The 12,571-nt window shown below is 42.3% G+C and overlaps 2 non-coding genes across 2 annotated transcripts; both read right to left on the bottom strand.

Moving 5' to 3' along the window:
* Window positions 1-9,648: 9,648 nt before the first annotated feature.
* On the bottom strand, window positions 9,649-9,720 carry TRNAH-GUG (transfer RNA histidin (anticodon GUG)). Its single transcript has one exon. It is a non-coding gene; the product is annotated as a tRNA-His (tRNA).
* Window positions 9,721-11,656: 1,936 nt separating this feature from the next.
* On the bottom strand, window positions 11,657-11,738 carry TRNAL-UAG (transfer RNA leucine (anticodon UAG)). Its single transcript has one exon. It is a non-coding gene; the product is annotated as a tRNA-Leu (tRNA).
* Between the last annotated feature and the right edge of the window lie 833 nt (window positions 11,739-12,571).

The following is a 12,571-nucleotide window of genomic DNA, read 5'->3' as shown; positions in this document are numbered from 1 at the left end:
GTGAGAGGTCAACTGCAGCAACAGCAGCAGGTGGTTACTTCACAGAATCAGGTGCCAAAACCACCTTTCCCGCAGAGCAGAAAAACTCAGAAGTATAGTAATGAATCGGGATTCTACAATGAAGAACAGGTAAATAAACGGTGCCGAAAAAAGGAAGAAGAGTGCATACTTGGCGCAACTCTAGAAGTAGACCAGACAGGACCGTTTGTAGATGGGAAGGTTAATGATGAAAATATTACTTTCCTAGTGGATACTGGTGCTACTCGATCAACTGTTAGATCATCTGATGTTAAGAATCTTCCTCTTTCGGATGAAACAATCCAAGTGGTTGGTGTGTCCAACAGACAGTTAAAAACATTTTTGACAGAACCAGTGAAAGTCAGCATAGGGAAATTTACAGAAATGCACCGCTTTGTTGTGTGTGACACGAGTCCAGTGAATTTATTAGGTAGGGACCTGTTGTGCAAGATGAATTGCACTATATTCTGTACTCCAGATGGAATAGCTTTTGAAACCCCAGATGAGGATGTGCTATATAAAATGACTACAGCTAACAGAGAAAATGAGGTAACTGAGACTTATGCAATATTCAACCCTGATGAATTACCTAAAGAATTAAAACAGTCAGTGAAGGCAGAAGTGTGGGATTTTACTGGAGAAGATGTAGGGTTAATGAGAAATGTAGATCCAGTCAGGATAACTGTGAAGGAAGGAATAAGTTATCCAAACGTCCCTCAGTAAAGATTGACACCGGAGATAATTGAAGGGGTTACTCCAATAATTGAGAAAATGATCAAGCAAGGAATTTTGAGAAAGATTATGAGTAGTCCATGTAATTCACCGATAATGGGACTGAAAAAGCCTAATGGGAAATTCAGGATAGTGCAAGATTTGAGAAAGGTAAACAAAATTGTGGTATCATGCTGTCCTATCTTGCCAAACCCATCAGTAATTCTGTACCAGATTCCTCATAATGCGGAATGGTATACAGTAATTGATCTATGTCATGCATTCTTCTCTATCCCTTTGCACCACGACAGTAAGCCAATATTTGCATTTCGTTTTGGAGAGCGGATTTTGGCATGGTGCTGAATCCCTCAGGGGTATACAGAGAGCCCCTCAATATTCAATCAATTGTTGAAGAAATTGTTGGAAAGTCTGCAAATGCCTGAGAGTTCAGTACTAGTGCAATATATTGACGACCTTTTGGTGGCGTCAAAAACACGTGAAGCTTGTGAGGTAGACACAATAACACTACTGAATCATTTGGCAGTAGGAGGTTTGAAAGTGTCACCAACAAAATTACAGTATTGCCAGAAAGAAGTGCAATATTTGGGACATAAAATTGAGAAAGGACTAAGAAACATAACAATAGACAGAATCCGAATTATAAAAGGAATGAGAGCCCCCATGACCCAAAGAGAAGTGAGAATGTTTCTGGGAATGGTGGGGTATTGCCATCAGTGGATTAGTAACTTTTCCCTGATTGCAAAGCCCTTAGTGCGATTAACAAGGAGTGATGTAAAAGATCCCCTTGAATTGAACAAGGAAGGATTGGCAGCATTCAAAAAATTAAAAGAGGGATTGTGTGAAGCACCAGCACTGGCCATGCCTGACTATGAGAAAGAGTTTGAGTTGTATTGCAGTGAGAGAAATGGATGTGCAATCTCTGTGTTGATCCAGAAGCATGGAAGATTGAGAAGACCAATCGCATATTTTTCCTCAATGCTTGACCCAGTGGCTGCAGCTTTACCTGGGTGTCTGAAAGCAGTGGCTGCAACATGTCGAAGTTTGGAGCAGAGTGAAGGTATTGTGATGGGGTATCCATTGAAAGTGTTTGTTCCTCATGATGTGGCGATTCTCTTAACAAGGAGTCATACTCAGTATATGACGCATAGTCGGTTGACTAAGTATGAGAAGGTCATATTAGGTGCAACGAATGTGAGCCTTGCGAGATGTGTGAACGTGAATCCTGCAACGTTGTTACCTGATGCTGAGAATGTGGAAGTGAGAGATGAAGCAGATCATGACTGTTTGGATATGCTTGAGTATTGCACAAAGCCACGACCAGATATAAAGGATGTACCACTGCCTGAGAGTGATTTTGTGTTGTTTGTTGATGGGTCATGTTTGAGAACAGATGAAGGAGTGCTAAGCGCAGCATATGCAGTATGCACGGTTGCAGCAGTGATGGAAGCATCTTATTTGAAAGGAGTGAGGTCAGCTCAAGTAGCTGAACTTGTTGCTTTGACCAAAGCATGTAAAATTGGGAAAAGTGTGAGAGTGACTGTGATAACAGACAGCCAGTATGGCTTCGGGGTCGTCCATGATTTCGGCCAGCTTTGGCTGCAAAGAGGTTTCCTGACCTCAAGTGGAGCCCCCATAAAGAATGCTGAAGTGGTTGGGAAGTTGATTGAGGCGATACAGCTGCCTAAACAATTAGCTGTGATAAAATGTGCTGCCCATAGTCAGGGAAGCGATTACATCACTACTGGGAATAGGTATGCTAATGATATGGCACAGCATTGTGCACGGAACCAGAATTCAGTCAATCGGGCTAAGGAGAGAGAAATGTCTTCTTGCTCAGTAATGTTTACTAACGCAGTAGGAACCTGGGAGGAAGTGAGACAATTGCAGGAAGAGTCAGGAGATGAGGAAATGAAACAATGGATAAAAACAGGGTGTGCACCAAGAGAGAAGGACCGTGTGTGGGTCTATCGGGATGGAAGACCAGTAATGCCTGATAGCATGATGTCTACAATGGCACGTATGTATCATGGCCAGGGACACATAGGGAGAGACGCCATGATAAGGTCTTTTAAGCAGACCTGGGACAATCCAAAATTCAGACTTGTAGCAGAAAGCCTGTGTCAGAGATGCCTGATATGTCAGCAATACAATCCTGGAAGAAAGACAGTGGTGAGTCTAGGACCAATAGGCCGAGAAGGTGGACCTTTCACCAGAATGCAGGTTGACTTCATTGAAATGCCTCCGTGTAACAGACTGAGGTATGTTCTGGTTGTAGTTTGCCTATTCTCCAGGTGGGTGGAAGCATTCCCAACAAGAAGAAATGATGGGATGACAGTGGCAAAGCTACTTTTGAGAGAATTAATCCCCAGGTTTGGGTTCCCAGTGACTCATGAATCAGACAGAGGAGGACATTTTCATAATGAGATTGTAAAATTGATTTGTGAAGCATTGAATGTACAACAGAAACTACATTGTGCCTACCGACCAGAGGCTTCTGGTGTGGTTGAACAGATGAATGGTACAATCAAAAACAGAATTGGGAAAATGTGTTTAGCCACTGGTATGAAATGGCCTGATGTCTTGCCTCTTGTTTTAATGACCATTAGAGCAACACCAGACAGAACCACAGGGTTAAGTCCTCATGAAATAATCATGGGACGAGCGATGAGGCATGTTTATATTCCAGTCAACAAGCTGATGACAATAACTGATGACATGGTGTTGGAATACTGTAAAGGCCTGGCTGACGCAGTTCATTCTGTGTTTCCTTAGGTTGGAGCGGATGCCACCACCCTTGAAAGGAAGCCAGCCCATGATCTGAGCCCAGGAGACTGGTTAAGCATAAAAGTCCACAGAAGAAGAAACTGTTTGGTTCCATGGTGGGGAAAACCAAGACAAGTCATTCTGACCACAACAACAGCTGTGAAGTGTGCTGGAGTGAAAAGCTGGATCCATGCCAGCCATACTTTGAGGATACCAAATCCAGTTGACAGCAAAGGAAAAGAGAATCAGAGTCAAGTACTGAATCAGATAACGAAGAGCCAAAAAACCCAAGAAAATCCTGAAAGGGGGGAAAAGGAACCTGATCAGATATTAGTCCCCAGAAGTATCTCTCTGAGAAGACGATTGCAGATTTCTGATATCAGTTCAGATTCTGAAGACGAACAGGGAAGGCAAGGTCCCAGAAAAGAACACAGAAGGGAGAAAGGAAAAGACAATCAAGAAGCAGTGAAAGAAATTCGAGAGAAGGAAGTTTCAGATGAAAGACCAAGAGAAATTCCACCCGAAAAAATAGATCAAAGTGAAACAGGGACAGGTACAGAGAGAGAGGGACAAATTGCGGAAGACCCCCGAGGAGGTGTAGGGAACTGCAACATCCAGCTAGGTTAAGGGACAAGTAGCCAGCAGGAAGATTGCGTGTCGGAGACCCGAGGAGGGACAGAAGTAGGGAAAACAGTGGTGGAAAAAGAGGTTGTCGAAAAGAAAAAGCAAGTTGAGACAGAATCCGAAGAGAGTGAGAATGAGATACCAGAAGGACGAGTTCTAAGAAAAAGAGCTTGGAGAGAGGAAAAGAACAATAAAGAAAGTAAACAGAAAAGAGTCAAAAAGGATGACGTGTGGCCAAATAAAATAAAGAGATTGAGAAATCGGCTGACACGAGTAAAATCACCAAGAGAGGATCAGGTGAATGAAGTGACAAGCCAAGACAAATCAAAAGAAGAAGAGGCTAATCAAGAAGAGGGAAAAAGAACATGAAACCCAACCAGAAGTATAAGTCACCAGAATGGACGTATGTGGCACTGCCTGAAACGGAGGAAGAGGCAGATAGTCAAGGAAATCCAGAGGAGGCTGTACTGAACGTGGTTGAAGAAGAGGAAGAAGCAGGAATCCTGAGAGTTATCTTATCCGACATTTGAGAAGAAGAAATGGAAGATCAGGAAATTCTGTATTTGGATGCACTGAAAGAAGTGAAAAATTATGAAATGCCAAACTGAGAAAAACTACAAAACTACTGATGAAGAAGTAGCAATTGAATCAAACAATAGATACTGGTAGAACTAAGTAGGGCCTTAGAGGCCTAAGGTTAGAGAACTAGTTGTGAAATAAAAGAGGCTAAGTCAAAAGACACAGTCCAAACTAACAAGATGGCTAACATAGAAAGTAGCAAAAGTAAATGTACATTCATGAAGAGATGGTGTAAAATGTGTTGTTGTTGTACAGGATTATTAATGCTTCTGTGGAGTATACTTGCTCTGCTGATTTCTTTTAAGGTCACTATAGATACACTAGAAGGACACACTGAGAATATTACTAACATAAAAAAGATTCCAAAAGTAGTTCCGACTAGAATAGATAATAATTATTTACATAAGGATAGGTCTATTAATGATTTTTCAAATAATGTGTTTTCAAAGTTATTGTATGAATATGTAAAGACTATGGACGTAAGGGATTGCTACGCATGTATGCAGTTACCTGCTTCTGTGTCAGAGGGAGTGACATATCATCACCTTCCAGCAACATATGGAATAGCATGTAGTGTGATAGCAAGCTTATTTTATGAAACAGGTAAATTAGAATATTATTTTTCAGATGTAGATGACATTTTTCCGCAAGTACCTGCTAATAATAAACTAAACAAAGTGAGACCTGCTAAGGTATTAGGTGAATTTTTCTTAGTAACTAAGGAATTAACATTAGAATATATATTTAAAAATAATTTTACATGCAGTTTGAAGAATGAAGAAAAGACATTCCTAGACATGGTCGAGGAGAGGAGATTGAAAATGAAAAGAAAGGGATCTGAAGGAAAAGGGGAGAGAACAGTCTGGGATGTAGAAATGGAAAAACATATGAAAGGAGGGTCTAATCCAACTTTGGCTTTAGATTGGCCTCAGAAAGGGAAACTGTGTATAAGAAGAAATCAAACGGCGTATGATAATTTTTTTGTAGGGAATAGTGAGTGCCATGATACATACCGAATCATAGGTGGATGGGGATTTAAAGGTGGAAGAGTTACAGTTTTCCCTGGACTTTATTTTATCTGTGGGAACAGGGCATATTATCGTTTGCCAGACCATTGGTATGGCACATGTTACGTAGGCCTGGTCTTTCCAAAAATCTTTCACATGGACAGAGATAAAGATGGTGTACATAGGTTAGGTAATTGATTAACACGTAGTAAAAGAGAATCTTGGGCAGAAATTGTAGGTGACATTTTTGGAGCATTCATACCAGCAGTGGGAATATCTCTGAATGCGAACAATATTAGAAGATTATCAACAGTAGTGGATCGCTTGCCAACAAGCACCGCTGGAGGATTTTTATTGGTTAATACTGAAATGGTTGCCATGCGTGCTATGGTAATGCAAAATCGACTTGCCCTTGATATCTTATTAGCAAAAGAGAGTGGAGTCTGTGGAATGCTGAAAGTTCAACATTGTTGCACTTACATTCCAGACGAAAGCAAAGATCTAAAAGTTTACATTAGAAATATTACTGAATTGCATGCCGAAATTGTACCACTGGAGGTTGAAGGTGTTTGGGAAAAGATTGGGAAGAAAATTGCTACTATTAAAAATGTCTTAGTGAAAATAGGTAGTACAGTTATAGGTAAAATTGTATTCCCATTAACTTGTGTGATTTTCGTCTTACTAATATTAAGATTAGGATGTATGTGTTGTAAAAACAAGAAAACGAAGAATACAATAAAAAGAGAAAAACTAAAAAGAACGAAGGATCCAGATGGAGACTTAACAGAAATAGCTTTAGTAGAGTGGAAAGAAAGTTTGTATCAAAAGGCAAAAAGAGATGAAGAAGAAGCTAAACTATAATTAAGAGCAAGAATACATTTCGAAATTCCGTAAAAGGGAGAATCAATTTAGTGTTGTGGTGGTGATAAAATCACCAAAGGGGGGATTGCTGGAGTGGGTTTTTCTTTAAAAATCATATACCCTCTCCATTTTGCATGTTTAGATTAATAAGATTAATTAATTAATGGTACTTATACTAATGGTTTGCTGTGTGAATTGATCAACATTACTAATATAAGAAATACACGTGGGAAATTGCATTTGCATGGCCTAACTAATGACTTAAACTAAATTTGTATGCATATTAATGATATATATTCAGAAATTGTATGATTGTGTGTTGTTTTCTGTGATTTGTGCTTTATTAATGTGAATATAACCAGCATTAAGTGTTGCTTCTGCTAGATAAATACATACACATATGGGTATTAGTAAGGGGATAACAGATTATTAGTCATTTCTATGTATTAATTACATTTTGTGTTTCTTTGCTTAAGTTGGCCATTTGGTGGCCGCAAAATGGCTGACGTCCCTGTTAGACGAGAACAACTCCATTATGAGCATCTCTGGGTGAAGAGCGCATGCGTCGCCATCAGCTGCCGCAGCCTTTACATGGTCCCGACTCAACTGTGACAACCAAGGCTATTTCCCGGGCTTACGGCCAAGCTGCTCTGAAAGAAACAATGAACAGATACTATTGCGTGGATTGGAACTATATCTAAAGACACATTATATGTATGGGAAAGAAGTCAAACTTTCCCCAACGGACCAATGGGATTCGTTCAAAATATGATTTCTTACACTTTGGAATGTAAATTTACTATAAAAATGGTAGATTAGAGAGGGGCCTTAGCTTTTGCCTTTTGTCATTCATTATCAGTGATTCGTTCGAGACCCTTCAGATTTCCTGACGTTATGCTGACGGAGAGGACGGTGACACTGCAGGACAGCTGTTTTCCAAAGACTCTGACAGTATGAACTGGTGACCGAGATTTTGACTTAGAAGGCGACTTCTTAGCCAGAATAGGTAACTATGACGATCTAATTTGCTTGATTAAAACCCAGAGAATCTAATTCAATTATTTAGATAAAATGTAATATTCATTTCAAGAACTGTGTTGGGTCGTTATTATTTGAGAAAATGTATTTATATAAATGATGTTATAGATGTCGTTATCACTTCAATCTGCAGCTAGTAGATCCATGGCCTATACATGGGAGGAGTACTAAAGGTGAAGTTTAGATCTTTATGAATAGGGTTAAGTGTGTACTCACTTCCATTACAGCGAGTGGAACAATCACCTCTTTGAAACAGGTTATTCGATGGGTGTATGTTGGTGTTATGGGCCCCACCAGCGTATGTAGTATTGTTTGTGATCTATGACCTGTGACGAAGAGAAGGATTTTGCATTCCGCGATGCATCACAAGAGCCAGAGCCCAGGAGCCTCATGGGAGGTTCCTGGAAAACCGTGTCGGCGCCCCGTTTGTCCTTCGGGCGGTTGTGGGCCTGAACAACCGGGAACTTGCCTTGCTACGCTCCGCCCTGAAAGGGGCGTGTGTAATAAGGGACCGTGATCCGGGAAGAGAATCACCGAGGGGGCAGCACAGATGGGGTTCGCCCCTGTGCTGCTTGGCTCATCAGGCGAGCAGGCGGCCCAGATGGTTGACTGCTCTTGGATTGCCCGTAAGATAACCCACCATATTACATAACGGTGTATGTAATAAACCTGGAGCAGTTCTTTACCCAAACCAAATTTGTGTGGTGTGCTTTATTTATGTGTAGAACATGCATGCTATTGTGGGGGGGTGGGGAGTGTTGCCTCCTGATGGCGCTATGCGGCTGCCCTGGGGCCCGCAGGGTGCCCTAGAAGGGCGGGCCTCTAGTGCCTGCAAGGCACCAGCCCACCCCCTTTCTTCTAAGTATGGGGACCCCTCGGTAAGGAGTCCCCCTACTCTGGCAGCCAGGGGCTGCGGCGCGCAGGGCGCGTCACTTCCGGGGCGCGAGGAACGGGGGGGTATATAGGCCTCCCCCACCATCTGTCCTTCCTCTTTTGTGCCCTGGACACGCCGTCTCCCACCCTACCGCTTACCCGTCATGGAAGCAGCGAGGGAGGCATAGAATGTTGTAATGTTCTTTTTCGTTGCAGGCGGAGTTACAGGGCGATCTGGAAGGAAAAGGGTACCGAAGGGTACCTCTGCGCGGCACCATAGGGGGTGCCAGAGCTAAAGCCCAGGAGCCTCATGGGAGGTTCCAGGAAAACCGTTTCGGCGCCCCGTTAGTCCTTTGGGCGGTTGTGGGCCTGAACAATCGGGGACGTGCCTTGCTACGCTCCATCCTGAAAGGGGCGTGAGTAATAAGGGACCGTGATCCGGGAAGAGGATCACCAAAGGGGCAGCACAGATGGGGTTCGACCCGTTGCTGCTTGGCTCATCAGGCGGGCAGGTGGCCCAGATGGTTGCCTGCACTTGGATCGCCCGTAAGATAACCCACCATATTACATAACGGTGTATGTAATAAACCTGCACCAGTTATTTACCCAAACAAAATTTGAGTGGTGCGTTTTATTTATGCATAGAACATGCATGCTATTGTGGGGGGGTGGGGAGTGTTGCCTCCTGCTGGGGCTATGACATGCGACCCCGGCAGCTGGGGAGAGTGTCTTCTGTTGCATTAGACACACAGCCCTTGATGCGTTTCTGTTGACCCAGGCTCTCGCCTTTTGTCTGTACACGTGACCTCTGTGCTTCTGTTCCAAATATAAAGTCAAATCTTTGCTTTAACTCTTTCCGATCTCCAAAGCAGGAACATATGTGGGACAAACGCGTGTTTAAAAGTTTGTCACTTATATTTTTAATTGTGAAACCTTAGATTATGTAAGATATCCAAAAAGTTAAATGTGTATCGCCCAAGGCTTCTCGTTTTTGTTTTATTTTTTAAAAGAAGGAAGCCATAAATACAGTTGTGGAAATCGCTGTAATTAAAAGAATGTGTTTGCTACAATTTCTCTATAGAATATAAGAATCACTTACAAAGTAAAGTGAATTAAAAACTTCACCCAACTGCCGTGACATTGCCACCCGCAATGCCGTGACTCGGATTCGAACCGAGGTTGCTGCGGCCACAACGCAGAGTACTAACCACTATACGATCACGGCGAGCTACTTGGATGCGTATTCTTTAATTGGATGTGGCTGTGATAGCCTCTAGCTGTATGTGGGTCTGATAGGCTGCAATGGCATGAGGGCTGTTTCTGATAGGTCGACGGTACCCTAAGGATGTTTACTTTGTAGTGACAGAAGACCAGGCAAAGTCTGTGCATTCATTCTATGGTGGCAGCGATGCACGGAATTCTCTCATAGCCTCTCCCGGTGCCTGTACTGAAAAATAAGTACAGCGGTACAGCGAAAGAGTGTTCCATGTGTGACCTTGTTCAAGGAGAGTGGAACAAACTAGAACTAAAGTACAGAGAATAGTTAAAAAGAAAAACAGAACTATCCGTCGGGAGGGTGGGAGCTTTGTAAAACAGAATATTCAGTTTATTATCATCACAGTTGACGCAGTTGAAGTTTACAATCCGTTTTTGCACAGATTTGTTTGAGTAAAGAAAGACATATTTCATGCCGACACTATGGGAACCTCTGCTCATCTAACCTGAGAAACGTTTTAACTCATAAAATGAGTTCCTCCACATTTCTCTCATTCTTGCGATTCACGTTAAAACAGGGTGGGGGTGGGGTTGGGGGGGGGGGGGGGGGAGGTTGAAACACCTGTGCCCTTTGTATCTTGGATACTTGAAATGGTGTATGATGCTTCTTTTTAGCAATTGTTTTTTTGATTGATGTCAGATTTTAAGGATCAAACACCGCACCCTTGTTTATAAGGTGACATAGTGCTTTCTCATCTTTTAAGATCTGTAATGCCCACATTCATTGTGCTGTGGCTCACATCTGAGGCTGTGCTTGCTGTAAAAGAATGAAGCCTCTTTCAGACGATAAAGGGCAGATGACATTCTTGGACTGACCACTTACGCATGTTTGGAGCACACTTGGAAGCCATTGTTGGTAACTTTAAATGCGGCTTGTATTATTTCTCTGTTTTTCTAGTTCCTTGAAAACAAATCATTTATCTTTCCTAGGTGTGGACGCAGAAGGAAGTCTTGAAATCCATCTCTTCACTCACTTTGGAAAGGTGCTCCTTCACAGCAATTAATCTGGAAGGTGCCAGCCACCAATGGCGCTGTTTACCCAAACTTTATCTGCTTACTGTCGAGAGCATAGATTATATCTACAGTCCAGTCTGCTTGAGAGGGACAGGAGCTTTGGAAAGAACCCTGTTCACGCTCCCACCCTATGCACGGGCCATAGAGCAACTCCATCTCAAGCAGATGCAGGCAAACTATAGGTGCCATTCTGAGGGGGTGGTGTTTCTACATCTTTAGTGGCAGTGACCCCTGAAGATCATCCGCTGGATTGTTTGGTTTAGGAACATCATTTCCCTGGGTATCATGCACGCTATAAATACAGCCTCTGTACCTTTCATTTGCCAAAACTTGGAAATCCTTTTCACATTCGTTTTCTTTCCAGTATTCTTCACCTTGATACAAGAGCTTCACTGAAGTGTACATAGTATATGAATGTGTGATTGGTAAACAGATTTGTAGGGGGGTTCTCTGTTTTTTGGGAGCGGCAAACATAAGATGGATTGGAGCTGTCATCACTATTGAGTCTGTATCATTATTCCATGTGTATGGGGGCCCGGGGCCCCAAACCTTTACAGTCAGGATGCTCCAAAGGGAGTTGAAATAATAATGTTTATTAAAGCGCACGTTTGAGTGACAGTATTCTAAGCAGCCTGAAAACAAAACCTCGCCTTACCAGTAAGTAGCATGCATAGGTAGTTACCAGAAACTGACGATGTCCTGTGCTCCACATTGAAAAGAATACAGCAATTATGGCGAGAAAGTTCCTTAAAGGATAGAGTGTAACTCTTCAAATATGGATATGTTGGTAAGAGTCACTGAATATTTGTGAATGAGCGATCAATCGGCCGGAGCTGTCGGGAGTATTTATTGAATAATAAAGCAAAAGTAACTGGCAGCGGTGGGATTCGAACCCACGCCTCCAGAGAGACTGGAGCCTAAATCCAGCGCCTTAGACCGCTCGGCCACGCTACCAAGTGGAGATCATCATTTCACAGGAAATACATTTTTTTACTTTAGGACACAGAGGAAAAAAATGTTGCCTTTTTAAAAATTAATGCAAAACGACTAACCCACTGTAAGCTTCAGATATAAAAATTGAAGGGGAGCAATAGAAATGCCTCCCTGGAGAGGAAGAGGGCGGGTGCCTGGTGTGCAATGGTTGCTGAACATTATATCTGTATTACTCACACACTGCCCAAGCCTTCTCCCGGCCAAGCGAGTCTCCAGCATTTAACGTAAAATACAACACTCTCTGACAGAGGTTTTTTCAAACCAGTCTAGAAACACATGCTCTTAAATATCAAGTTTGACTTGATAATATTCTAAGCAATACTGCTGGAATAATTTATTAAGTCACGACCAGTGCTTTAAATGGAAAAAAATAAGTGCAGGTACTCATTAAAATGAGCTTGAGGTGTAGTGAGGGGGCGGGGCTAAGGGCAAGACATGATGATACTTAACAACTTCTATATTAGTTGCAGCACACACCAGAACACATGAGAAATGTGTTTATATAAACAAATGAAAGAGAAATGCGATAATGTGTTAACATGTCCTTTTTTTGCAATAGTTGCACCTTCTTAATGCCATACTGTTAATTGCTGTTTGGCAATACTATATATTTTTGAGCACACGAGTAGGAAGAAACTGAAAATACCCCACTTCAAACCAAAGCTCTTATGTCACCAAGCAAATGAAGCAACTCATCATGACCCTCCCCAGAAGATATCTCTTGTCTCTTCCATCTATCCAGTGGTCGAAGTGGGCGGGAACGGAGGGGCACGGCGTGCCCCTACTTATTTAAT

This window comes from Triturus cristatus, chromosome 12 (assembly GCF_964204655.1).
Source record: "Triturus cristatus chromosome 12, aTriCri1.1, whole genome shotgun sequence".
Classification (NCBI taxonomy): domain Eukaryota; kingdom Metazoa; phylum Chordata; class Amphibia; order Caudata; family Salamandridae; genus Triturus; species Triturus cristatus.
This window is presented reverse-complemented; position numbering and strand designations above follow the sequence as displayed.